Source organism: Tachypleus tridentatus, chromosome 7 (genome assembly GCF_004210375.1).
Source record: "Tachypleus tridentatus isolate NWPU-2018 chromosome 7, ASM421037v1, whole genome shotgun sequence".
NCBI lineage: Eukaryota > Metazoa > Arthropoda > Merostomata > Xiphosura > Limulidae > Tachypleus > Tachypleus tridentatus.
The window spans coordinates 189,025,641-189,053,336 of record NC_134831.1 but is presented as its reverse complement, the minus strand read 5'-3'; the positions used below and the strand labels follow the sequence as shown (position 1 = coordinate 189,053,336).

The 27,696-nt window shown below is 34.5% G+C and overlaps 2 long non-coding RNA genes across 7 annotated transcripts in view; one reads left to right on the top strand and one right to left on the bottom strand.

Moving 5' to 3' along the window:
* Positions 1-743: 743 nt before the first annotated feature.
* LOC143257530 (uncharacterized) lies at positions 744-27,659 on the top strand. 5 transcript variants are annotated; one of them, XR_013031912.1, is made up of 6 exons: positions 748-879; positions 8,627-8,901; positions 24,748-24,825; positions 25,263-25,421; positions 26,221-26,341; positions 26,993-27,607. It is a non-coding gene; the product is annotated as an uncharacterized LOC143257530 (long non-coding RNA). The 5 variants fall into 5 exon arrangements; XR_013031908.1 differs by having other exon boundaries at positions 25,317-25,421; positions 26,993-27,603; XR_013031909.1 differs by having other exon boundaries at positions 756-879; positions 8,744-8,901; positions 25,317-25,421; positions 26,993-27,659.
* Positions 11,271-27,696, bottom strand: part of LOC143257529 (uncharacterized) — a 60,104-nt gene continuing 43,678 nt past the window's right edge. For both annotated transcript variants that reach the window (XR_013031903.1, XR_013031907.1), the window contains exon 5: positions 11,271-13,958. This is a non-coding gene — a long non-coding RNA (uncharacterized LOC143257529). The remainder of the gene's footprint in view (positions 13,959-27,696) is intronic.

The following is a 27,696-nucleotide window of genomic DNA, read 5'->3' as shown; positions in this document are numbered from 1 at the left end:
CTAATAAAATACAATTTAGATGTTAGAAAAGTACTCATACTGATGTCCAAGCCCCTAATGGCACAGCGGTATGTCTGCAGACTCACACCACTAAAATCTGGGTTTCGATGCCCATGGTGGACAGAGCACAGATAGCCCATTGTGCTTAATTCTAAACAAACAAACTGATGTCCAACAACTATTTGAAAAGTTTGTTACTAAACTATGTTATACTCTAAATTAAAATATACTGCTTTGAGAATGCAAGTCTTTCTATTCGAAATTTTGAGTAACTTACAAGTTATTGTGTCACAAAATATTGTGAACTCAGATAATAAATGAGCCATTTATCCCAGTCTCATACACACTTTAAAGAACTTTAATTTATAATTTGTATTTGCAATAATTAACTTACAACTTCCTCTACTACCAGCTTTGAGTTTGATTAGCATCTGACATAGAATTTTAGCTTTACACATTTCGTGGGTATGAGCGCTAGTTCTAGAACTAATGCAATATATCAAAAATTACAGATTAAAATCATATGAATTACTTATCTTAGGATCTGGAGACAACTATTATGATATCAGTCAAGTCCTATTTCTCACCTTTTAACCTAATAATACTATTAATATTACAAAATATTCTGTTCTACTAACAATGATAAGAATATAAACATACGTATGCTTTTTTATTTTCTTAATATGACGAGAACTTTCTTGCAGATTCGGTTGTACTCTTTGTTCGAAACTGTAGAGGTCGCTTGATAACCCATATAGATAGCTTGCTAGGCAGGAAACTGACAATTTTTATAGTTTTATTTTAGTGAAGTGATGTCTCCAAAGAAAAAACGAAACGAACCAGGAAAGAAAGTTGATCAGAAGAATGAAATATATCAAAGTAAAACAATTTTAAATTTTATTGTTGTATACATAGGCATTGAAATTCTGAATTATGTAAATTGTAACCAGTGCAATATTTGTGCGTTGAAGTAATATACTGTGCCTTGAATTTACCGTATTGGCTAAGACTAATTCCAGTCTGTGAGTGTTAATACAAAATTGAGTTAGTTAGCAACATAATAATTGTTCATGATAATTATAAGTAGTATCTGCAATATTATTACAAATGTTATGTTCAATGTAAATAGATTTGGACAATATTTTAAAATGAAATTATTAGTATATAACTCATAAGTAGGGACAACATAAATTGTAAATTTACGATTTTTAAACTTTAAAGGCAATGGTGAAATAAGTGCATGTCCTATCACTTTGAATTGTGACTCTATCGTAATCAGAAAAAAAGGCTTTTCCAATTGTTGAGTGAGTCCTACAAATTATTATGGTTTTATTCTTACTGTCACTTGTCCATGTGAAGCAGCTAGTAAATCATCAAGAGTACTTAATAGGACAAGTACTTTTCCTTATAACTTAATTGCTTTAGTGACTCTTTATGTGAAAGTTTTAAATTATTTCTTATAATATTAAATAGTTTTCCATTAAAACAAATTCAGATACAAGACCAGAAACAACATGGGTAGATAATTGTACTTTGCTGTCAATCCAGATATTTTGTTTATTGGCTGATGCCTTTACCAAAACCTCATTGACCAGAAAACAGACAACTGTTACATAGTTTGTGAAAACTGGATCTACAACTGGCCACAAAACAGATATCAACATGCTACAAGATTCAGTGATTAAGTGTGCTGATCCTCTATTGATAAAGTAACATTAATACAGGAAAAGAAGAAAGTGGCTTGTAAGTTCAAAGTGACAGTGTAGATGCAGTGGTTCAGACTTGGAGGTCAAAATGGCACAAAAAGCAGATGTGAAAGAGCTGCAAGGTAAACTAAAGTTTGAAGAAAGAGAAAAGGAAGGACTGATTTATCTATTCCACTGGAGAGTGATGAAGATGAAATGCCTAGCAGTACTTCTGAGAATCCCATGGAGTTTGTGACACTGAATGAATGATGCAGATAATCCAAGAATTGAAGTGTAAAAGCAAGACATTGTTGTGGTATTTCAACATGGCACAGGAGCAATGCCGATTCAATTTGGTATTGAATCCACAACAACATTAAACTTTCCAAATCAAGAAGCTCAATGAAAAGCATCAAGTTTCAGTGCTTTTTAAAAGAGCAGTTGATTACTTGCATTCTGCATGGCAGGATTAAGGATTCTTTGTACTATGTTACTTCTAGGAGCTCCAGATGATCTTATGAACATGACTGGAAATACAATTAAATCTGATGATACAAAACTATTATCATATGCCAATAGTATACAACAAATTTTGCCAGAGAAAGTTATACTTTCACTGATATGCTAGTCAATGATGTTTAAAGAAATTAAAGATAGATTGAAGAACAAACTTTTGAAATAGCTAGGTGAGAATTATCCCACTGATGTGAAGGTTATGGCCTTTGTATCTACTCTGAAAACAAAAGGCAAAAATAAAAGCAAATAGTCAATAACACAACATACACATCTTCCAAGTTTACTACTGTGTACTGTGGAAGTCAAAAACTTGCAATAGCATTACTAAATCTGCATATTTTTTTCATAAAACCTTGTGGGAGATTTTTGTTCAACCTGAAAACTCTAAAAGTGAGTTTTTAGCTCATTCCAGAAGGTGTCTGGCTTGTGGAAGCAGTGTTAAAGTTTGCAAACAGTCTAAAAAAAAGTTGATTTATTTATATCAACCAATTGTAATTTTAATGTCTTTGAACAGAAACTAAAATAAATGGGTATCTGTATTGATGGTGGTGCTATTTTTCTCTCACTTTGGCTATCTGATTTAGATTTACATTGCTCAGCTTTAGGGCAGATAAAAAAATAACTTATTGTTGCAAGATTCATGGTTAAATTTCAAAATTTTTTAATCAGAATGAAATACAATTGTATACCTATGAGAATTGATTACATCAGTTAGTTTCATGCAGAGTAATCAATTAATTTTATGAAAATAATCAACTTGTGTGTCCAATTATTACTATCTTCAATATTCACTAATAAAAAATTAATCTTTTTAGAGGCAGTTCACGTCTTGTTCAGAAAGCTGTCTTTTTTATGTCTGCCTTAGAAATTTCTATATTACTTGTGAAGTTCTGCTGATTGTGTGAGTGACTAATTTCCTCACGCAGGTTGTGTAGTAATGATGGATTACAGTCATGTTGACTAATTGTTTTTTCAATTACATTGTGATGCTTCTTGTTTGGTGATACTGTTTTGTCTGGTGCACATGAGATGGTGTGTAAGACAAAGATGAGACTGTTTCTTGTTTCTGTTTTTTTATAGTATTCTTTGGCTAGTATATCAAATCTGTTTTTGAAATAACCAAATACTTTGTTGAGGTCAGAAAATGACTAATTTGGGGTATATTCAGTGGTGATGCACACCAACACACACACACACACACATCCTAAATAGATCAGATGTATTTAAGTTGGGTCTGGTAAAGGCAAATTCTGGGTGTTATCTCATTTTACTGCTTTAATATCATGCTGAAAAGGTGTGGTCAGTTCTTATAAACTTCATGAGAAGACAGTGCATTAGCATTCAAAATATTAGTCTAACAAGGAATTCAAGGCTACCTTAACTTTTACCAGTGTTTGAAAGTGCAAAATTTACTGATGGCCTTTTAACATGTCTTTAACACTTTGTAATTTCATAATTAACATCAACATTGTCTGCAGGAAAGTAAAAAGAAAAACAGTATGAAAGGCTTTGTAAAATCATACTTCCATATAGTAATCTTATAAGTACTGCATTAAAGTCAAATTCATAAAGTGTAGTTTTCATCTTAACAGCTGTCACATTTTCTTTATTTTTAATGAACATATATTAGATAATATGTTTTGAATATTTTAAAACTCTATCTTTGTAATGCATAATTTGTTCACTTAATCAATGAAATAGTATGCTATGTTTATTGAAGTTATTGATACAAAGGTTCAAACAAATTGTTGGTAGTAGAAGAGTAATCACACTCTACTCACATTACATCAGGTAGATCAACAAGTAGGAAGGAAATTGAGGACCTGAACTTGATATTCAAATATGTAACAACACAGAAAGGTAAAATACTACTCTTTATATTATGAAATAGGTTTTTTCTGTCACCTTTCCTTGCTTGTGGAGAATGAAGTTAATGGTAGATCACACTGCACAACAAAGTTTTTGCTTCTTGAACACTGTTGGGTGTACCTTATAGATTTTTAGCTGCTGATCATGAAAATCACATCTACATTTGCCCATTACGTACCGTTTCATTGAAATCTTCAGTTTTGCTACAATGGGAAAACAATATCAGGGCAACTGGAATTTGTCAATGCTTGCTGACTACTGTTGGACACTGCAACGTGATGCACCGGACATTGAATACAAACAAAAATGAGGAGCAAAACACTTTTAATTATGTTGAACTTAATAGCATATTACAAACATAAATGCAATTAAATAAGTTATTGCCAGTAAACATTTAACTATTTCTCAAAGTTTCTACATGATGAAGCAAAACCAAATCTGTATTTGTGCATACCCACCAGATACTTGTCACAATCAGCAAAACCTTTTTAGGAAGCAAAACATTTCAAAAACATTGTTGTACAGTATAATTTGTGTATGGAGTAAAAAGGTTTATTATTTTAATTTTACCTGATACAAATGCTAGATTAGACTAGCTTTCCTGTAAGTTATTTTTATGTAATTCAATAGAGAGTGTGAGCAAGAAATGCTGTAATTTGTATATTCCCATTGTTGTGTGACTTTCCAGTAACATAACAAGTATGTGATATGTATCTCAGGACAACTGGTTATACCAAAATAAAACTGAGAACAATGTTTTGACCTTCTTAGGTCATCTTCAGATTAACAAAGGAGTTTGCAACAGTTGTCCTGAAATACATTTTTACTTCAAGTTGGTTTCTCGTCATCACGAAATGTGATATATTGTTAATCACTTAACCTCCCCCTACATGTTGATATGGCATGTTTTTGTAAACATATAAATACAAAAATTTTGATTTTTTCTTTTTTTCCATTATTGCTTTTGCTTGTTTTGAAGTGGTGTAAAATGAACATGAGAATATGTCAATGTGAGGTTTAATAGTACTAAAAAACATAGGATTTTATAGTTAACTGAAGACTTTTCAGAATTACTACGTGATTCCTTTAAACTACCATCCAATTGCTTTGACGAGCTGTCTCTGTAAGACCTTAGAAAGGATGGTTAATGCTCGTCTTGTTTGGTTCCTCAAATCAAACAACCTCCTCTCACCCATGCAGTGTGGGTTCCGACGACAGCACTCCACCACTGACCACCTAATTCGTCTTGAAACATCAATCAGAGAAGCCTTTCTTAAATGCCAACATCTTGTATCAATATTTTTTGACATTGAGAAGGCTTATGACACAACATGGAGGTATGGCATTTTACGAGACCTCCATACATATGGGTTACGTGGCCATTTACCCATGTTTATTAAAAAAATTTTAATGGGCAGGAGATTCCAAGTTTGTGTGGGTTTGACACTTTCCCCTTCTTTTGTACAGGAACTTGGAGTCCCTCAAGGCTGTGTTTTGAGTGTCACACTTTTCAGTATAAAGATAAATGCCATCACTGAACAACTCCTTCTGACTATTGTGAATGGGCTGTATATCGATGACTTTCACATCTCATGTCAGTCGTCGAACATGAGATATATTGAGCAGCAACTACAAACTGCCCTCAATCGTGTACTGAAGTAGACTATGGCGAATGGCTTTAATTTCTCTCTATAAAACCGTATGCATGCACTTTTGCCGCCAACGGGGTATTCACCCTGATCCTGAACTTCATATCGGTGAAGTTTCGTTGCCGGTGGTCACTGAGACCAAGTTCTTGGGGCTTATATTTGAACGTAAGCTGACCTTTATACCACACTTAAAGCAGCTTTGGGTCAAATGCACAAGAGCACTGAACATCCTCTGTGTCTTCTCTTCTACCAGTTGAGGAGCAGATCGATGTTCAATGTTAAAGGTATATCGTTCTCTTATTTCATCAAAACTCGACTATGGATCAATGGTCTATGGCTCTGCCAGATCCTTGGCCTTAAAGATGCTGGACCCCATTCATCACCAAGGACTTCGACTCTGCACTGGGGCTTTCCGTACCTCTCCAGTTCAAAGTATATACATTGAATCTCATGAACCTTCTCTACACCTTCGCCGTTTGCAATTATCTTTACAATATTCTTCGAAACTTCGTTCCTTAACAAAGCATCCCACCTGGGGATGTGTTTTCCTTCCTCGGTGGGCCGTACTTTTTCAGAACAGACGATCTGCCGTTACTCAGTTTGGCCTTCGCTTCCAGGTGCAATTGGATGAATTGGGTCTGTCCTTGGATAACATTGCAGATTCCACAGGTCAGCCCATCCCACCAATGCTTATTACAGCCCTCAAATGTGACCTTTCTCTCAGTCGTCTGAAAAAGGCAGATACTCCAGATTGGAAGTACCGTCTTTTATTTAATGAACGTCTTTCAAACAATCATTCCATTCCCATTTATACAGATGGTTCCAAATCAGGTAATTCAATGGGCTCTGCTATGGTTTAATTTGACATTAGAAAATGACCAGAACATTAAATAACTCGACACCAAGACTGGAAAGGCCAACTTCAGGTGTCTAACGCTACTGTTTGAACTACTCGTTAGTCATCCTGGCAAGTTGTTATTATACTTTTGCTGCATGTTATTTAACACTTTTATTACTTTACCTTTTAGTACTGGCCATCATGACACATAACCTGGAACCAGGACTGGAAAGACCAACTTCAGGTGACTGATGGTGGTTCTTATACTTACCTGTTAGTCTTGGTGGTGGGTTATGATCATTACCATTCTGCTACAGTAAATCCTTTACAACTTTGTAGTTATTATTACACTTTTGCTGCATGTCATTTAACACTTTTATTACTTTACCTTTTAGTACTGGCCATCATGACACATAACCTGGATCCAGGACTGGAAAGATCAACTTCAGGTGACTGATGGTGGTTCTTATACTTACCTGTTAGTCTTGCTGGTGGGTTATGATCATTACCATTCTGCTACAGGAAGTCCTTTACAACTTTGTAGACTAGATGTCAACATTGTTTTTATGCCATTTTCTTTTTTAATTGCTGTTTTGTTTTTACCTTCATTTACTTTTACAAATTCTACTCTATTTACTTGACTTTATCTTTTTACTGGACATTTGGCTACTCATTATTACGATTTTGCTATGTGTCTTTTAAAACTTCTATTATTTTACATTTTGATAATGGCTGCTATGACACATAACCCGGAACCAGGACTGGAAAGGCCAACTTCAGGTGACTGACGGTGGTTTTTGTACTTACCTGTTAGTCTTCCTGATAGGTTAAGATCATTACCATTGTGCTAGAGAAAGTACTTTTCAACTTCTTTTACTCTGCTTTCTCTCTTACCATTGTAAACTAGGTGTCAACATTGGTTTTATGCTTTTTCTGTTTTATAATGATGTTTTGTTTTACCTTCATTTCCTTTTCTGTATTTTACTACATTTAATTTTTTTTCCTTTTTACCGGACATTTGGCGCAGATAGCCTAGCTGCTTTGTGCCAGAAAACACTAAATCAATCAATCATTCAGTGTAAATCACACACTACAGCATTGAAGTGTTTTATCTTGTTACTCTCAGCGTTGCTACAGTTCAGTTACATTCATCTCTTGGAAAAAGGTGATATAACTATTTTAATTTCAGGAACTGATCCTAAATCTGTACTGTGTGTTTTTTATAAGTAAGGTGACAAATGCAAGTTTTCCCACAATGATGTTGAAAATAAGAGTGAAAAAAAAGAGTATTTTCGTAGACTTGAAAGATGAAGGTAATGTAGTTTATCTTGTTATCTACTAAAAACATAAAGTATAAAGGTCTTTTAAATCAACTATATGGTTTTCTGTGTTTGTATTATTAGTGTTAAACTACTGAAGTGTTTTAAGAGTTTAAATGTCAATCTTCAGTTGTACCTTTTAGAAAATTAATGTAGATAAATCTAATTCTGTTAAGGGTTTATATCTTTCTTTTCAAATATAAAAAGTTTAAATTCTATATTTTTTGGTCAAGATGAATTTTTATCTGATAAATAATTTGGATTTCAATCAGTTAATTATTACATACTGCACTTGATAAACCAGAATAAACATATGATGTCATAGAAGAATATTCCTGCAGCTTTCAAATAGTCAAAAATATTTTCAGAAGTAAAACCACAACAACAAAAGAAACAAAATTCCTGTCTTCAGTATTTTTCTTCTTTTCCTTGCATTAAGATCATTTGTTCACATTTATGAGAGCTCTGGGTATCTAATATGTTGACAAACCAAATTACTGCTGCAGTAATATATGATCAGTGTATTGACTATAGAAATTCCCATTATAGTTGAACATGCTACTGGTAAGATTTCCCAGGAATTTAGTTCAAAGTTATATACAGACTTTAATTCTCAGGAAATTAGATTCATGGGTTTGGCCAGTGATTTCTTCTTCTTTTCAGTAAAACAATGTTTCTAAGTAAGAATGTAATAAAAAAGAAGACATTTTGACTCTTTTTTTTTTCTTTTTTTAACACTTTTTATTTTAGTCTGTCATATTCCACACCACTTCAAGAGTTTTAGTTTTCCACTACTTTTCATGCTTCCAAGTTGTTTGCTTTGGGAGAGAATAGCTCTTCTCATACTTTTGTTTCTGTTGATACCAGTTCTACCAGGGGACCAGTACATGTTGATAAACTTTACCACACTTCAAATCTGGTTGATATACCTGTGGTAGTTGTGACTCAGATGTCATTTGTGTGGCTTTACTCTTATTTACACATGGGAGAATTGAGTATTTCATGTCATTAATGTATGGATTTTGGTAAGTTAGATATTTATATGTCCTTTATCATTTAAGTTATTTTAAATGAATTGTAAATGAGATGTTGATTGTTACTTGTGTTATTACTAGAAAAATTTAATCATTTTGCAAGTACATTAATGTTACATGCTTTGTGGTCTCAAAATTTCATGGCTTTGTTAGTTCATTATTAGTAATTTAACTAGGTATGTTTAGGCCTAGATTGTTTGTAAGTTGCATATTATTACTACTAGTAACATATAATTATTTTATTTTTCAAAATTGTTAATTATGTGCTTAACCATTTTCTCTTCGTAATCCACAATTTGATATTCTTCCCCACAGTGTCCACTTCATTGATATTTATTGCTCTAAATCATGTTTTCCATTTCAGGACTTTCCTGTTTGTTTGGACAAACCTCAGTTCTTCTTTTACTCAATGAGAATTTGTGCTCTTCTCTCTATGAATAACGAGATAATGTTTGCCCATTCACAGTCCCTAGACCACATTCCACTGATTCTACAAGATACAATAGAGGGAGGATTCCTAATGACAGTGGGGGAAATTCATTCTTAACTCCTCTCAATAACACATTCACTTGGGGAAGGTTTCTTCTTTTCAACCTCATTTGGGCCTAGCCTTCTCGTTTTCAGGTTTGGAGCAAGCAGTTCACATGTTCTTCACCTCACATTTCTTGCAGTTAAATGTATTCTATCTTTGTGGGGATGTGAACTGTGGATCAAACTTGTATGTATTCACTTTAGTGGGAACTGTGAGATCAGTGAAACTTCTCACCCACACACACTGCCCGCATCCATATAATAGTAACAACATTTACTAGTTCATGTCTTGCCTTACGTATTGTATGTTATAAGTTGAATTTTCTTCATCAGTAAAACTTGTGATTTCTTTGCTAATGTGATGTTAACGTGCATCTGCTTACAGAAGAACTGAGTCATTTAACCAATCAAAATAAGTGTTTGTGATAATTATTTTAGCAATCAATCAAAATTATGATTAAATCAGTTGTCATGAAAATAATAAACTAATTGAAATTAATGTTTCCAGTTATTCCAAATATCGAGATGATCAAAATATTTGTTAGATACAAACTTACATAAGAGGCAGGTGTGGGGATGCTTTATGACTTCCATTGCCATTAAATTTACTATTCCTGTCATTGTTATTGCAAAGCTACAGAAGCTATGTACCTCTGCACCAATTTTGAACCATTGACTGTCAACATTCTGGCTATTTAAATAATTAGGTGTAAATTTATTGTATTTTGATTTTTTTTCTCACACTGTGTGATGTTTTTACTTTACAATTGTATCACTATTATTTAAAGTTGTATAAGTATGAGTACATCTAGAGCAGGAGCCCAAGTGGTCCAATCATTCATATTTTTAGTAGTTAATAACTGTATTCTTCAGTTTTGTATGAGAGAATGCAGGTGAAGTGAAGGGATCCATAGGGGTAAACTTTATGCACATTTTTCAGAGATTAATAATTATGTTGTTTAATATTATATTTGAATAGGCATGAATTTAAGGTAGAGATCAAGGGAGTTGAAACCCCATCCCTTCTAGCTATTCTTTTTTTCTTTTTTGAAAAGTAATACCTGTATCATTTAATGTTTTTATCTGTGGGGGTCTTAACTCCTCCCTCCATTTCCCCCCCCTTAATTTGATTAGGAAAACAGTCATTGGTATTGAAAATAAATATTAGGTTTCAATATATATTTGATTGGTCTATTAATTACCTTTATTAGTATTTATTTGAAATTAGTTTATTTTGAATCTATAACAGTCAGGTGTAACTTCAGCCATTAACTTATGAATACAATAATCTGAACATCAACTGAATGTTTCCCTGGTAAATTATCAGGCCTTAGCTCTTTTCCAGAAAGTAACAGTGTGCATACATTCTAGACTTTATGGAGATTTGTTTTCGTTAAAGTTAGCATTATTTTTCGGAATTTATAATGCACAAAGGAGGGGTTTAGACATTTTCATTGTTGGTTGGTTAGCTTGGCATTTTATGGTGCAAAGCAACTAGACTATCTGCACCAGACGTTTTGGTAATGAAGTTATAAAAAATTTACCGTTTTTTTTCTAAATGGTAATAAAAAACTAGTTCAACCCAAATTTTGAAATAACTATTTATGGTTATTATTTCTTACATCATTTGTAGCCCTTATATTTATGACACTTGTACCTCTTGTAACATATGCCTACTTTAAAATCTGTTTTTCATTGTTTGAAAGTTATGTCACAAATGTTTTAGTACTGTTGATATCAAAAATAAGTAAAAATGCAAGTGACAAAAAAGAATTGAAAACAGACTGATGTTTGCAAACACTAAAATGTGAATAGAGGTGTAGACATGGTTTTCCTTTCAAAATATAATAATTTATTTCAATTAAAGTTTTCAAATGTTTGTCTAACTGTTTATTTTCTAATTGATCACATTAGTAGAAATAAAGATATAGATTTTAAATTGTTCATTACAACCTATATGAACTAATAATAATAGACTTTCTAATTAATTTTATCACAAATTACTTGTAACACATAGGTTTTATAAATAAAAAAAAACATTGAATGTGATGTACACTTATTAATTAAACTACTAGAAGTCTAATTAGACCCCCTCTTCATAAAAGAAAGAGAAACTATTCTTGCCAAGAGAACAGTTGTTGAGAAAGTTTAAATATGCTTGGATATAGCACACAGTTAGACTATCATGTGTTGATAAAGTTAAAATATAGGTTGTTTTTTATAGCTTTGTAAAGTTTCTTTTCTGTTCCCTTTGTTGTGAATTATGAATGTATTTGTATATAAAATTGTATATATTTTAAAGCTATAGAAATTTTCAAAGAGAAAATATATAACTTGACATAAGGTAAGTAAGCTTACACAGTTTAAAGATGGGTTGAATGGATAACAAATCTTATTAAAAGTTTAACATGATAATGAATGTACAGTTTTTGGAAAAGGTTTTGTCATAGGTTTAATAATATACCTATACACTGAAATGTATGTTGTATGAAGCAAAGAGGTTGCATAACTTGAGATTGTTTAAAGCATAATAAAGTTATTTTGTTGATGCTGTGTTTATAATTACTATATTTGCTTTTTAATAAACACATTATGATTTTATTAAGTTGCAGTGTTTGTAAACATTTTTTTTAATATGTTCACAAAATAAAAAACTGTCATCAAATTGTACAGGTTTACTATTTAGTGAATATGGTAGAAAATTGCAAAATATTGTGATGTTGCAAATATTTATTAAATGACAACTGTTAAAAAGATGGTTATCATGTGAAATTAAGGGTAATTTGAAAATTAGTGAAAAAAAACAACCCAGAGTGAAAGAAAAAATTATAAATGATACTACGTTAAAATAATGCAGTGGTTGAAAAAAAGTTAAGGAGTAAGCATGTGTCTTTGGTTTTTATGTATGGGTTGTAAAAGGTGTGGTACTAATGGGATGAGTGTAATTGATCAGTTCAAGGAATCAGTTATTATTTTCCAAAAAGTAGGGTACACAATTATTATCTAATGAGATTTGTGGGATTTAGTAACAAAAAAGGGAAGAGTAACATTATTTAATGTTGTCCTTTGTATAATTTTTGCTTCTTTGACAAGTACTCTCAACTGGTGGTAATAAATACAAACTGTAGATGTTTAAATCCTGATTTGTGTTTAAACAGAACTAATTTACAAAAATTGCAAACTTGTTAAGCATTTTTAAGAAGAAACTCCCCACTAATATAGTAAGTTCAAATTCAGAAAATCAATATTTTCTAACTTGTTTACTATACCACTTGGATGGAAAGTACCCAAGTTATAAAAGATTTCTATTTAATGTTGTTTTTAAGCATTAAACACACAGAAAATACATTTTTGTCATTTAGCAACTTTAACAGCCTCTTTAAACTTGACAGTCAGACATGTACAGATCATATATAAATTTGTAACTGTAAAAGGTGATGCATTTGGTTTATTCTCTTAAAACATCTCAGTGATGGTATACTTAACATGTGGTGAAACTTGTGGTTACCATGAAACACATTCATCTATTTAAAAAACTGATACTGACACTCATAATGTATAAATATTAAAAACAGACTTATTTGTGAGCTTTCTGATATTTTGGTTATTAAACTTTCTATATTCCAGTTGGTAACAAAACATTTTGTTGTATCATAAATTTAATACCTGTTTAGTTTAATAACTGACTCTATTCAAGAAGTATTATCTTCAAAATTGACTTACTGAAAAAGTATCTTATCGTAAAAGACTACTAACAATTATGGTATTAGAAATCCTGTAACCACTTTTGAAAACACTTTTGAAAGGTTGACCTTTCTTCCTCAGGGACAAAATGGGTGTGGTGGTATAATCAAAGAGTGATATGTATGTTTGGTTTTCTAGGAAACATTTATTTTTCTATGAACTATTGTAAGCATTTTATTTCTGGTACAATGTAGCCTTTGGCAAGAGTGTATGTGAAAAGGTGTTATGGATATTTTAGTTTAGAAATGGCTAAATATGTGAATATATATAAAATTGTGCTTAGATGTTTAAGTAAAATAAATGACACCTGGAGATTGACTGATAAAAAATATACTAATCAGTTTATAATAACAGGTATGAAAAATTATTTAAAAAAATGGTAAGTTTTAGGAAATTTGGTCTTCATAAAACTATTTAATGAATAAAGTTATTTTTCTGATGAAACCAATGAATGTAGATCACTGATTCCAGGATCTATGTTAATTACAAAAGGTTTAACAGCATTTAGATGAGCAATCCCAAGTAATACTAAACTTTCAAATAGAATTTCTCTTGTTATTACCTATCAGTTTAAACTCAAACATTTCATGGATTTTGAAGAAACATTTTTATCTTCTACGGCTCAATCATTGTCATAAACAGATATTTCCTGAAGTTCTTGTTGCCTCCTTCCAAAAAAACAGAACCCTAAAAGGTATCCTTGTTCACAGAAAAGTGAATAACATCCTTCTCAAAAATGAGTGTCGTCCATGCAATAAAGCCTTTTGTCAAACCTGCAAGTTCATAAAAACCACTAACTCATTTTCTGACATGTACAAACAAAGAAACTTTATATAAAGAAATCAGTTGTTAAACAAAAAACACCATTTTTATTACACAGTGTAAAAAAATGCAGTCATCAATATGTAGGACATAACCTTTAGAGAACATTTCAACAAACATAAATCTTCTATAAACACTGAAAATGATCTCCCAGTTGCTCAACACTTTTACCAACCCACTTGGGTTATAGGATTTACCATTTCACTTCTATCAAGACTTCTTGAACCTAGGTATTTTTCTGTCATGAATGATGTGTTTAAAATGCTTTACGTTTCTCAAAGACCAACTATTAGAGCTGTAAGAATTATTGTTGATTTCTTGTAGCTCTAATTCTGAATTTTTACCATATGATATATATAGTAAATATATATATGATAAAAACTTATTTTAATTTTTTTTGAGTGATAATATAATCATTTTTAAACAATCCACTTAACTCTGCACACAATAGTAATTCTTGTGTGCATACTCTTGAGCTTTTGCTCATGCCACTAACCTTGAACTATTTCTCACCTAAATCACATGTTTTGACATGAATTCCATTAGTACATAACACAGTCATCATGTAGTAATATCCCTTCACCAGTAGGAAGGTCATACATCCTCCATGCTCATGGGTCCCTACAAGAATTTGCACTTGAAATTATCTTTGTTCATAATTTAGGCACATTCATTTTTTAATTTTGAAAGATTTTGTGCAATCTTTGTGATTCATTTATTAATCTATTTCATCAATTTACTATCTTTTTGATAATATCTTATAAATTTCATGAAATTTATAATTGTTTCTTGTCATGGTTTTTGTGCAAGTGAGATCTATTTGTGTGACACCCTTTTCTCTGTCATTTACATTCCCCAGTCTTCCGTACATGACTTGCGTCTTGCTCCACTCATTTGCCACGAGGTCTTCAAGATGCTCTTCTTTCCTTGGAGCCTTGAGTGGAAGTTTCTTGCATCATTTTATCATGTCTTTACTCTATCATCTTCACCATTCATTGACCCATGTACACTTGTTATTTCATAATTTCCTCTTCTCACTTTCTCTGCCTCCTCTGACCATATTCTCCTCCCAGGGGGTTATCCTTTGTCTATTCTACTGGTAGCTACCTCTAACCTTTGAACCTAGTTGACTTTGTTCTTGTTGAATTGCTTTTTTTTATCTTTTCTACTCGCTTCATAACCGACCTTTTCATCGCTTTGCTTTCTACCCTTTCTCTATCATCTCTTCCTCCTATTCCTCTCTCTCTATTGTTTTTCTCCTGTTTTCTGATCCTTAGCACCATTGTCTCAATGACACAGTGTTAGAGCTTTTGGCTCTAAATGCCTTATAGAATGTTATTTTTCCCTTTATGGGTTACTTTTCCCACCTCTTTGTTGAACCCTGAATCCTGGAGACTGATATCTTCTCTTTGTACTTCTCTAAACCACTTCTGATGATTCCCTTGTTCTAAATAAAGGAGTTTCACTGTCTTAATAGGTTGTTTTCCCCCAACCTTTAAATTAAGGTGGTCCATGTCTTGGATACCTTTCATCACCTTCCAATAATCCCATCATCACAATACACACTGTTTTGAGGTTCTACTTTTTGGCATGACTCTTGCTCCTTATGTCTCTAGCCATGTTATGAGGGCTTTAACTTGCTACATTCACAATCTTGGCCTTTGTTTCTTTTTAATTCTGGACACATGGCTGCATTTTGCTTCTACCTTTTCTACAGGTACATTCATTATTAATTAAGAAACAATTTCTCTGAAAAGGCATGTCTTAATTTTTGGGTTTCTGACTCATATTTGTTCCTTTTCTCTCCACTCCTTATTTGGGCTCATCCATTTTCACTTTGTTTGCAAATTATGGAATATCTGGTACCTGAGCTCTTTTGATCCAATGGTCACATAACGAATGGTCTGGCTGTATACACCATCTTGCTTATGCTGTTCATTTCTGTATGTATTCCCTGCCATCTCCCCCCCTCTCCCTCCCAGTGTCTTGTTGAAGTTCTGTAACACCCCTTGTCAAGTTCTGTTGATAGCACATTATTGACCAGCTCTTTCTTGGTTTCCTCCTTTTCCAACTTTCTTTATTACTCTTTCATCTGGGAATGTTGTCCTTTATTGTTCACATGTGGGATTGTCCATATTTTTCTCAATGGGCACTTTCTCATGTTGTATTGCCCTTATTTCATACTGTTTGATTCATCCTCTCACTCTAGGATCCCAAACACAGTTGGTAATGGTCTGTCCAGATGATGAACTCCTTCCTGTACAGGTAGTTCTGGAACTTTTTAATGGTAAGTATGATGGCCAGACACGCTCATTCAGTAACATAGTAGTTCTCACTACTTAACAGCTTTTTACTTGTATATATTACTGGAAATGGTCCATCTCTATATTATTGTAAGAGCACTTTCCCAATTTCAATGACTGAAGCATCAGCCTAAACAGTCAATGGTTTGTTGAAGTCTGGAATGCAACCAGGTGTCGTCATTTCTACTTTACTTTGTTCGATAAGCCTTTCTTTGTCAGGTTAGTCAATGGTGCGCCAATTTCAACATAGTTTGGGATGAATTTCCTGTAATATCAAAATAAATCCAGAAAGGAACTGACTTGTTGCTTTTTAGTCAGAGCTAGTGTATCTTGTATTTGGAATACCTTCTTTTCATGGCTGTCTTTCAGTCCCAGCACATAATATGCAGTGTAGCACTTGGATGGTCTGATGGTGAGACCTGCTGCTCTCACATGTTGTAACAGCTTTCTACATTTCTTCATATAGTCTTCCCATTTCACAGTATGTGTCAGGATGGCATCTGCATAGTGCTTGATATTGGTGGTGTTGCACAGCATCCTCCTTATCATGCAGTTGAATGTTTCTGCAGAGTTGAAATTGGTAACATCCATCTAGTATTAAAAATGCTGTCTTCTCTGTAAATCCTGTCTTCATTAGGATTTGGCAATAACCTTTACTGAGGTTGATCTTTGAAGAGAACCTGACCTGATAGTTTCTAGGTTGTCCATAGGTTCAGAGTTGAACTTCATCACAAGATTCAGCTTTTGGAAATTTATTTAGAAACAGTTAACCTATCTCTAATTTTTGTGATTAAAACTGGTAAATGGTAGGCTGAATTTGAAGGCTTAACAATTACAGCTTCCAACATTGCCTCAGCTTCCTGCTTTGTAAGGTATTTCATTGCATAAGGCATCTGAAAGGGCTTCACTTTAGCTGGATGCCATGTTGTTGTGTATGCACAACAAGGCCTATCTTTCCTGGTCTATCCATGAAGATATCTCTCCTCTTTCCATTCTTTTATTAAAATTTGATATGGTTATATATCATGTAATCTCCATGCTATTTGCACTTTTACTATAGTTGTGCACATATTGGTCTATTTATTTCCACTGTCCTTCTCATTTTCTTCTACCACAACTTACCACTGTGTAATCATGGCTGTGGCTTACCAAATGTTATACACTTACTTAATAGTAATGTAAATTTATGGGTGTGTTGGGCTACGAAATTTTCTACAGTAGGTATCTCTGACTTGTTGGCAGTGAAATTGACAAAAATGAACAACATGCACTCCACTTGTTTTTTTAAAATAATATATGTTTGAAACAAGTTAAATGTATGTACAAAATTAGTTACACTATGGAGATAATATTTGTATCTTAGACACTATACAGTTTTCTTTTTATTGTCCAAAGTCCACTTAAGCCAATTCAATTGTTGTAACATTCAGTTGACAAGTTAACTTTTATTTCTTTTAATCACAGTAGTATCATGATATCACATGAGCTACTACGGTTGTATCCTTAACTTTCAGTATTATTCTGTTTTTTTTACTTCCAATTATCATCTTTCTTTTGTTGAAGTCCACATATGCGAGTTCAATTGGTTTAGAACACCCTTTTATGAGACATATTATTCTCCTTATCTCTTTCAAACTTTAAATGCCACCCTAACCTACCAACCATTCACTTCCACAACAGTTAACTTTACAAAGTCTAACTTTTCTGTGACAGAAGTTCTCTCTCATGTGACTTTTACTCTTTTTTCATTCATCTAATTGTAGTTATTTATACATGTATCACAGTCTTGACATCACTGGATTGCACACACTCAGTTCAATGGCCTCAACATCAGTGAGTTACAAAGTAAATTAATTAGTAACACTACGCGCACTAAACAGTCTTATATTCAAGTTGGTGTAAAGTTTACACAAGTTTTCTCTGAATACTTTGTTATTACATTATTATTGAACAATATCATAATTTTATAAAGTTATATTTCCTGTATATAAATCGTTATCTGTATGCATTCATAAAATTACATCTTGCTCTATGTAATTTATAAAACTGTGTTCTCTGTGTGCTTTATAATATATTATTGTATTATATCTGATTTTTACAATTGTGTCATTACATCTGTGTATTTCAAGAGAGCAGCTCTTGGGTCTAACTTGACAAGAATTTCATTTTAAACATTTTTGGCTTGGAAAAGGAAAAAGTGTTTTATTCTCTGTCTATCCACACTTCAATACAAGTTTACTTATTGAATTTCATATTTTGTACTCTTATCTTCCTCCCCTCGGTGTGGATTCCTGTACGTGGTGAGGGGACCTCCCAGGGAAGGTTCTGCTCTATCTGGTTACCTTCTCTGGGATCTAAACATCCACCCACGTGTTTGCCGTGCGCATGCACCCGTGAAGGGGAGGAGAGGATCCTGGCGGTTGAGGGTCCAACCCTAACACACCACTTTGGCCTCAATTCCTGTGGACGGGCAGCCTTTGGGTGGCCCCCTTGGGTCAATCGGCTGGTCCACTTGGGCTAGAGTCAACCAAGTACCAGTGTTGGAAGTTCTCAATGGGTGTTGTGGACATTGTGCCTGATGCTGGTGTTTGGGTATAGTGCTCACGAAACCATGGCGTTGCTGCATTGTCCTTGCATGACTTTGTAGTGCTTCCCCTTGTAGGGCTCCATGGTGGGTGGGGTCAGTGGGTACCGAACTTTTTTCTTTTTCCTATGGATCCAAAAAATTTAAATAAAATTGTAAAAAAACAGTCAATGGGTAAGTTTACCACGCCTTGAATACTCAGAACAGCAATCTTCAACATCAGTAACACGCACCTCATTTTCTTATATTACATTCTCTTTCGGAAAAACCTTTAGGGCAAATATCCCCTTTTTTTATTCAAAAGGGACTAGAGGGACTTGCTGGCTCTCCAAAGTCAGTAAAGAAACTTTGATCTGGTGACATATTGGTTGAAACATCCACATCCCAACACGGTGAACTCCTCTTGAATTCAAAGGCAATTGGGGATATACCTATTGAGGTTACACCCCATGCTACCTTGAATTCTTCACGAGGAGTTATTGTTGAAAGGATTTGAAGAACGCTCCCAGTCAGAGATTCTCGCTGGTCTCTCCACTCAAGGAGTTTCTGCAGTGAGGCGCATCTCCACTCGCAAAGATGGAGTTACACTGCCAACAAATACCCTCCTTTTAACATTTACTTCACCATGTGCACTTGCCACCATCAAGGCAGATTATCTCATTTGCAGGGTTCGGCCATACATACCAAACCCTTGTCATGGTTCCCTGACATGTGCTCGTTGTGGAGGCAAGGACCACGATGCTTATGACTGTGACATGAACCCACATTGCGTAAACTGCAATGGTTCTCACCCCTCTTACTTTCATTCTTGCCCAAAATGGTTGGAGGAAAAGAGGTGCAGCGTTTGAAAACGACACATAACATTAGTTATCCTGAGGCTCGGAAATTGCTGTCCACAACTCCATCTCGGACATATGCTGCTGCACTTCATTCCACAACTACAGTGGGAGTGCAGACAGATCTCTCTGTGCTTCCAAGAGAATCGTTTTCAAAACAAATGAAAAGCCTTTTGACCTCCGTGGTTAAAAATGTTGATGAATCGACTTCCACACCCACCTCTGTTCCTCTCATACCTTCCAACAAACCTCAAGATCCACGTCCTTCAGTTTCAAATACAGGCATTTCTTCTGATACATCTTTTTCTCCCACCACAAGAGACAAAACAATTATTCGTTCGCATCCTCAGTCACTGGATTCCCCTTCCAATAACAAAAACCTGCCCACCTGACCCAGAGCAGGATCCATGGAGGTTGATAGACCTCCTCCGACTAAAGACAGTAAAGAAAAAAGACGTGGTCGTAAACAGAAGGGTTCTCCAGCCACTTCACCTACCCGTTCTTAAAAATGGCCACCTTGATACAATGGAACTGTCGAGGTTTACGTTCTAATCTGGATGATATCAAAACGCTGATTGCTTCCTACCATCCTGTTTGTCTTTCTTTACAAGAATCATTTCTCAAAACTGCTGATACTGTCTCCATTCGGCAGTTTTCTCTGTACAGAAATGACAGATTGTGTGATGGTCGAGTACATGGAGGGGTGGTACTTTTGGTTGATCAACACATGCCCACCCTGTCTTTGTCACTCAACACAACCTTGGAGGCTGTAGCCATCCGTGTTTCCTTGGGTCATACCATCGCTGTTTGTTCTCTGTACCTGTCCCCTGGGAGAGACATATGATCAATCAGATCTTGATGCTCTGGTTGAACAGTTGCCATCTCCATTTCTAATCCTAGGGGATTTTAATTGACATCATCCCCTCTGGGGAAGTGCTGTTATTGATGAGAGGGGCCGATCTGTAGAGCGGATGCTCTCTGATCACAATCTTTCTCTTTTCAATACTGGTTCTTCCACTTACTTTCATGCACCTAGTCAGTCCTTTACCGCTATTGATCTCTCAGTTTGCTCCCCTTCATTATTCTCCCATTTTTCATGGAAGGTTGACAGTAATCCACTAGGCAGTGATCATTTTCCGATCCTTTTGAGAGAGATTGGCCGTGGTCGATGCCACCCTACCCGCGTGCGCCGGTGGAAGCTGGATCAGGCAGACTGGTCCACTTTCATTGCTCTCGCAGAACTTGATCCTGCCATCGTAAATCAGCCATTAATAGACGACTGTGTAGCAGCGGTAACTGACTGTATTACACATGCAGCTGCTCAGTGTATTCCTAAAACCTCGACACGTGTTCCACGATATCCTCGTCCGTGGTGGAATCCTGCTTGCCACTTAGCACGGAAGGCTCAAAAGCGGGCCTGGGATACTTTTCGAGATATCCCACACTTTCAAACCGGTTGCTTTCCAACGGCCCGTGCACATGCTAGGTGGGTAAGACGCCAAAGCCAGAAGGAATCTTGGATTAAGTTCACAACCAGCATATCTTCTACCACCAGTTCCAAGATCATGTGGGACAGGATTCGAAAGGTTAATGGGCACTACAATTCTGTCCCCCTCTCGATCTTACTCTCTGATGGTCAGGAGGTGACTGATGTTCGGAACATCGCTAACACTCTAGCTGAAAGCTTTTGCCGGGTATCTAGCACTTCTGCTTGTTCCTCCACCTTCCTGGCCATCAAGACTCGGGCAGAGCGATCACCTCTTTTCTTTCGAACTGACTGTTTCTTTGACTATAATTGTCCCTTTACACTGGTGGAACTAAAAATGGCCCTTCATCGGTCTGCCAGTACATCTGTTGGACCTGATGATATTCATTATGACATGCTGCACCATCTATCTCCTGCTTCTCTTGATGTCCTTCTGATTGTTTTCAACCAGATCTGGCAGGAGAATGTTTTTCCTGATGCCTGGCGCCATGCTATTATTTTACCTTTCTCTAAGCCAGGGAAAGATCCCAAGATTCCTTCAAACTACCGTCCAATTGCTTTGACAAGCTGTCTCTGTAAGACATTAGAAAGGATGGTTAATGCTCGTCTTGTTTGGTTCCTTGAATCAAACAACCTCCTCTCGCCCACCCAGTGTGGGTTCCGTCGACAGCACTCCACCACAGACCACCTAATTCGACTTGAAACATCAATCATAGAAGCCTTTCTCAAATGCCAACATCTTGTATCAATATTCTTTGACATAGAGAAGGCTTACGACACAACATGGAGGTATGGTGTTTTGCAAGACCTCCAAACATGTGGGTTACGGGGCGATCTACCCATGTTTATTAAAAAAATTTTAATGAACAGGAGATTCCAAGTTCGTGTGGGTTCGACACTTTCCCTTTCTTTTGTACAGGAACTTGGAGTTCCTCAAGGCTGTGTATTGAGTGTTACACTCTTCAGTGTAAAGATAAATGCCATCACTGAACAACTCCCTCTCACTGTTGCGAATGGGCTGTATGTCGACGACTTTCACATCTCATGTCAGTCGTCAAACATGAGATATATTGAAGTGCAACTACAAACTGCCCTCAGTTGTGTACGGAAGTGGACTATGGCGAACGGCTTTAATTTCTCTCTCTCCAAAACTGTATGCATGCACTTTTGCCGTCGACGGGGTATTCACCCTGATCCTGAACTTCATATCGGTGAAGTTTTGCTGCCAGTGTAAACTGACCTTTATACCACACTTAAAGCAGCTTCGGGTCAAATGCACAAGAGCACTGAACATCCTCCGTGTTCTCTCTTCATTGATCGCTGTTCAATGTTAAAGGTATATCGTGCTCTTATTAGATCGAAACTCGATTATGGATCAATGGTCTATGGCGATGCCAGACCCTCGGCCTTAAAGATGCTGGACCCCATTCATCACCAAGGACTTCGACTCTGCACTGGGGCTTTCCGTACCTCTCCAGTTCAAAATATATACATTGAATCTCATGAACCTTCTCTACACCTTCGCCGTTTGCAACTATCTTTACAATATACTTCGAAACTTCATTTCTTACCAAAGCATCCCACCTGGAAATGTGTTTTCCTTCCTTGGTGGGCAGTACTTTTTCAGAACAGACGATCTGTCATTGCTCCGTTTGGCCTTCGCATCCGGGCGCAATTGGATGAATTGGGTCTGTCCTTGGATAACATTGCAGATTCCATAGGTCGGCCCATCCCACCATGGCTTATTACAGCCCCCAAATGTGACCTTTCTTTCAGTCACCTAAAAAAAGGCAGATACTCCAGATTGGAAATACCGTCTTTTATTCAATGAATATCTTTCAAACAATCATTCAGTTCCCATTTATACAGATGGTTCCAAATCAGATAACTCAGTGAACTCTGCTATGGTTTGCTATGGGTCAGTAGTTGTGCGCAGAATCCCTTCTACAGCTTCTGTGTTCACTGCTGAACTGTATGCCATATCTCTTGCCCTGGATCATATTGCAGCTGAGCAGTACTCCAACTGCACTATTTATACTGATTTGCTTAGTTCTATACTTGCCTTGGAATCGCTACACGTTAGCTCACATCCTATTCTCGCTGATATTCGAAACCAAGTGGCCCATTTCTCATTAACATCTACTTCAATCCAGTTTTTCTGGATACCAGGCCATGTTGGTATTCGCGGGAACGAGCTTGCAGACATGGCAGCTAAATATGTCTGCTTCAGCACCATCACTCCTATGCCTATTCTGTACATGGACTATGGTGTTGTCTTCAAGGCTCGGCTCCGTTTCAGCTGGCAGTCCACTTGGAGTGAGCAACGTGACAACAAACTTTTTCAAATCAAACCCAAAACTGGACTTAGGCCATCTAACTTCCGTAAAGTTCGGAAGGAGGAAGTTGTTCTCACTAGGCTACGCATTGGTCACAGTTTTTTAACTCATCATTTTCTTTTATCTGGAACTGATGCACCAATGTGTAGTTTGTGCAACACTCAAATCACTATCAGCCACGTTTTACTTTCTTGCCATCGTTACAATTCTCAACGACGGCAATATTTTAAACATATTTTTTCCCAGGGTCAGTCTGTAACATTGGACAGAGTTATTGGTGATGGTGACTCTGTCCACCTTGATAATGTTTTTAATTTTTTAATGGCCATTAATCTTTTTAATCTCATTTAAGTATTGCATATTTATTCATTACACCTTTTTAATTGTGGTTCCTTTTTTACAGTTTTAATCTCTCTCATTCAATTTGACATTGGACAATGGCCAGAACATTAAATAACTCGACACCAGGACTGGAAAGGCCAACTTCAGGTGTCTAACGCTACTGTTTGAACTACTCGTTAGTCATCCTGGCAAGTTGTTATTATACTTTTGCTGCATATCATTTCACACTTTTACTACTTTACTTTTTAGTACTGGCCATATTGACTCATAACCCGGAACCAGGACTGGAAAGACCAAATTCAGGTGACTGACGGTGGTTCTTGAACTTGCCTGTTAGTCTTCCTGGCGGGTTATGATCATTACCTGTTTGCTAGAGTATATACCTTACAACTTCTTATTCTCTGCCTTCTATCTTAACATTGTAGACTAGGTGTCAACATTGGTTTTATACTTTTTTGTTTTACCTTCATTTCCATTTATGTCTATTACTACATTTATTTTTTTTACATTCTTACCGAATGTCTGGCACAGATAGCCTATACTTTTAAAATATTTTTATAAAAATGTACAAAAGTTGGTATCATTGTTTTAAGTTGTTTAGATTTTTTATACACTAGACTTTATTGACTTATAACAATTTAGATCTTTATTACATTCTTTTAATGAAAACGTGTAAAGTGTAACCGTTAATATATAAATTTGGGAAATAAGTGCATACACATATATACAAGTATAAAAGACGTGTACAAAAATTTTAATTTTTGTCTAATTGCATGTATGTTCAATATTTAATTGAAATATATTTTGTAAGCATAGTATCAACACAAAACAACAACATTATTTTGCTTTGTAGATAGCAGAGAAGAAGGAAAAAGCTCAAGTGGAACAGGACAGGAAAAAAGCAGAGTTTAAAGCTGGTCATCACATCAGTGTAAGTGATATTGTAAAACTGTGTGACTGTCATCATATGATGAGCGTTATTAGTAAGTTAAAGTTTGTTGACCATCATCGTGGTGTAATTATAATAGATGAACTCTACAGGGCACCCCTTAATTTAAGGAAATATAACTGCATGTTATAATCATAGTGTATCATCTATTGTAAATATTGATATTGTTTGATTGACATAAGTAAGTGATCAACAATTTGTAAAATCATTCTTGAAATTTCTGATCACTGCTGTGATATAAATAATGTATTTATTTTCAACATAGCTTGTACTTTGCTTAAGAAGAGGTTAGCTAACCTTAAAAATAGCAAGACAACTTCATGTAGAATTTTAACATTATATAGTACAAAATGCATAATTAATGAGTGTTGTCATAGAGCATATTTAAACTTGTCAAGTTTATTCTTTTCATTGTTAAGTATGGTTATCTGAAGAGTAAACTAGAATCTTCATAGTTATGAGTCTTCAAACAGCTCAGTGGATGAGAGATGTTTACATTCAACCCAGACTTGGCTGTAGAAGGCTAGAGGGGTGAAGATGAGGCAGCACATGATCTATTTCCTCAAGAAGATAGTGAGGTATTAATATTTCGTCTATTATCAAAGCATGAGGTCTTGTTTGTATGTTATTTTATCTTTTAAGGATTTTCATGGAAATGTTATTAAGGAATGTTGCTTAATTAAACAGTTTGTGTTTTATCCAGTTCATCAATATCATTTGATATTATAGTTTGTTTCTTCAAAGAGAAAAAAAAAGTTGTACAGTGAAACATTTATATATTTTTATTTCTGTCTCCACATTACAGGCTGTGGTATCACAAGGATGTTGGAAGAATTCTCTTTACACAAAAAAAGACATAATTATAATCTCTCTTTTTTTATTAATACCAGCAAACTTGGTTGTTAGTGTTGACACATCAGTGAACAGTTTTGTGTCTTTTTGTAGCTGGGAAATTGAAAATTGATTTTAAAAGGCTTTTATATTTTTGGAGAAAATAAAAATACACATTTCAACTCAAGCCAAAAGTTTAAAAAATGCATATATTAATTTATTTCATGTTTTTAACCATCATTTAAGAATCAGTCCCAGTTCCAGATTTTTCTTAACTGGAAAGGGGGGCAGTGAGACATATGCTGGGATTAAATCTGAAATTATGGTAAAACTAAATTTGTGGATAATAGTGGCTTTGGGGTTGGAGAACTATTTTAGCCCCCTCCCACTAGTGCTAGCTCTGTTAAGAAATATAATTGTAGAATTAATATATATAAATATTACTTTTAAATTTTGTCTATGCTAACGTGTATGATATATATTTATCATAAAATGTGAGGACATTGGAACATATAAAAATTTAATCTTTGTAAACTTTCTTTGCAGTTGCAGAACTGTGATTCATATCTGGAACTAACAGCTGAGACTCTTATCCTGCAAGCAAATGTAGGATTAACATTGTTAATTAATCTTCATGAAGTGAACAGAAGAAAAGCAAACCTATATGGTAAGGAGATGTACTGAGTATGTATTACATTAAGAAAGTAACTGTTATAGTTGTGCCTTAAATTTAATTCAAGTGTCTGTTGAAGTAGGAAAGTTATAGTTAAGGTTTAATATGAAGTATCTATTTTAATAAGAGAATTGTTGACAAAATTTTAAAAAGTATATGTTATAATAATATGAAGTTAAAACATAATATAAATTAGCTGTTAAAATAAGATTTTGTTAAAACCATTATTATTAACTGTAATAATAATTAATTTGTATTTAATGCGTATTAATTTTAAAAAAAGATGTTTAGACTTATTTAATGAAACCACAAATATTTCATTTTTAGAAAAAATCATGACATTGAAAATGCTAAAAGAAAGGTCTATCTGTGAAAGGTAGTTTGCAAATTTTTTTACAGATACTAAAAAGCCAGAATGAAGCTTATAGCTAATAAGAATGATAAATGTATTGATATATGTAAAAATTATATATTTGCTTTGTTAGTTATTGTCAATGTTTCAAAATGTATTGAGAAAAATCAGGACAGATTATGTTGATTAAATATCATATAGATAATTATATCAGTAATTGTTGGTATCATTGTTAGTGGTATTTTGTACAAACATGGTGTTCATTATGATTGTTTTATTCAATAAATTTGTAGGAGAGGAAGCTCCCTGAAGCAGCTGATTGAGATCATCATCTTGCTGCTACAGTAGATGGAGAAGCTGTATCTACCTATTTGATGAAGATCTCCAAGAATTGGATGTGGAATAACCAATGCATAATAAGTAGAAATCCTATAAAGTTACAATGTCTGAAACTTAACTGTAATGTGTGTAACTGAACATTGGCAATGACTTGTGTCTCCCAGATTCCTCTTAAAGATAATTTCAAGATTGTTTTAAAATGTGCTGATGTCCTACCACAGATATGATCTGTACCATTAGTAGATGTCTGCTCTTCATTTATTTATTACTTACCTACCTATAGCTGAACATTTTTTGTTAATAGTTAAAAAAAACAAAAAACATTCCATTGACCCTGATGTTTTGTTCAAAGCAAGTTACCAAGTTTGGTTTAAGCAATTTATTGCTCAATGCAGTGATTAATATAGTGTTTCTAGAATTGAAATGCTAAAGTTACCTTAAAAACAAAAATTGTATAAGATTGATAAAATGTTTTAAGTAAAACAAGATGTAACAGGAGTAAATGTGATTTTTAAAGAGCAATAATTTTTCTATCTTTAGGAATTTGGTTATGAAATGTATATTTTTCATTGAATATTTTGTTATAAATATTCATTATTGCAAAATAAATGGTGAAAAAATGAAGCAGTGTGAGTTTAATTCATTGATTGGCACATAT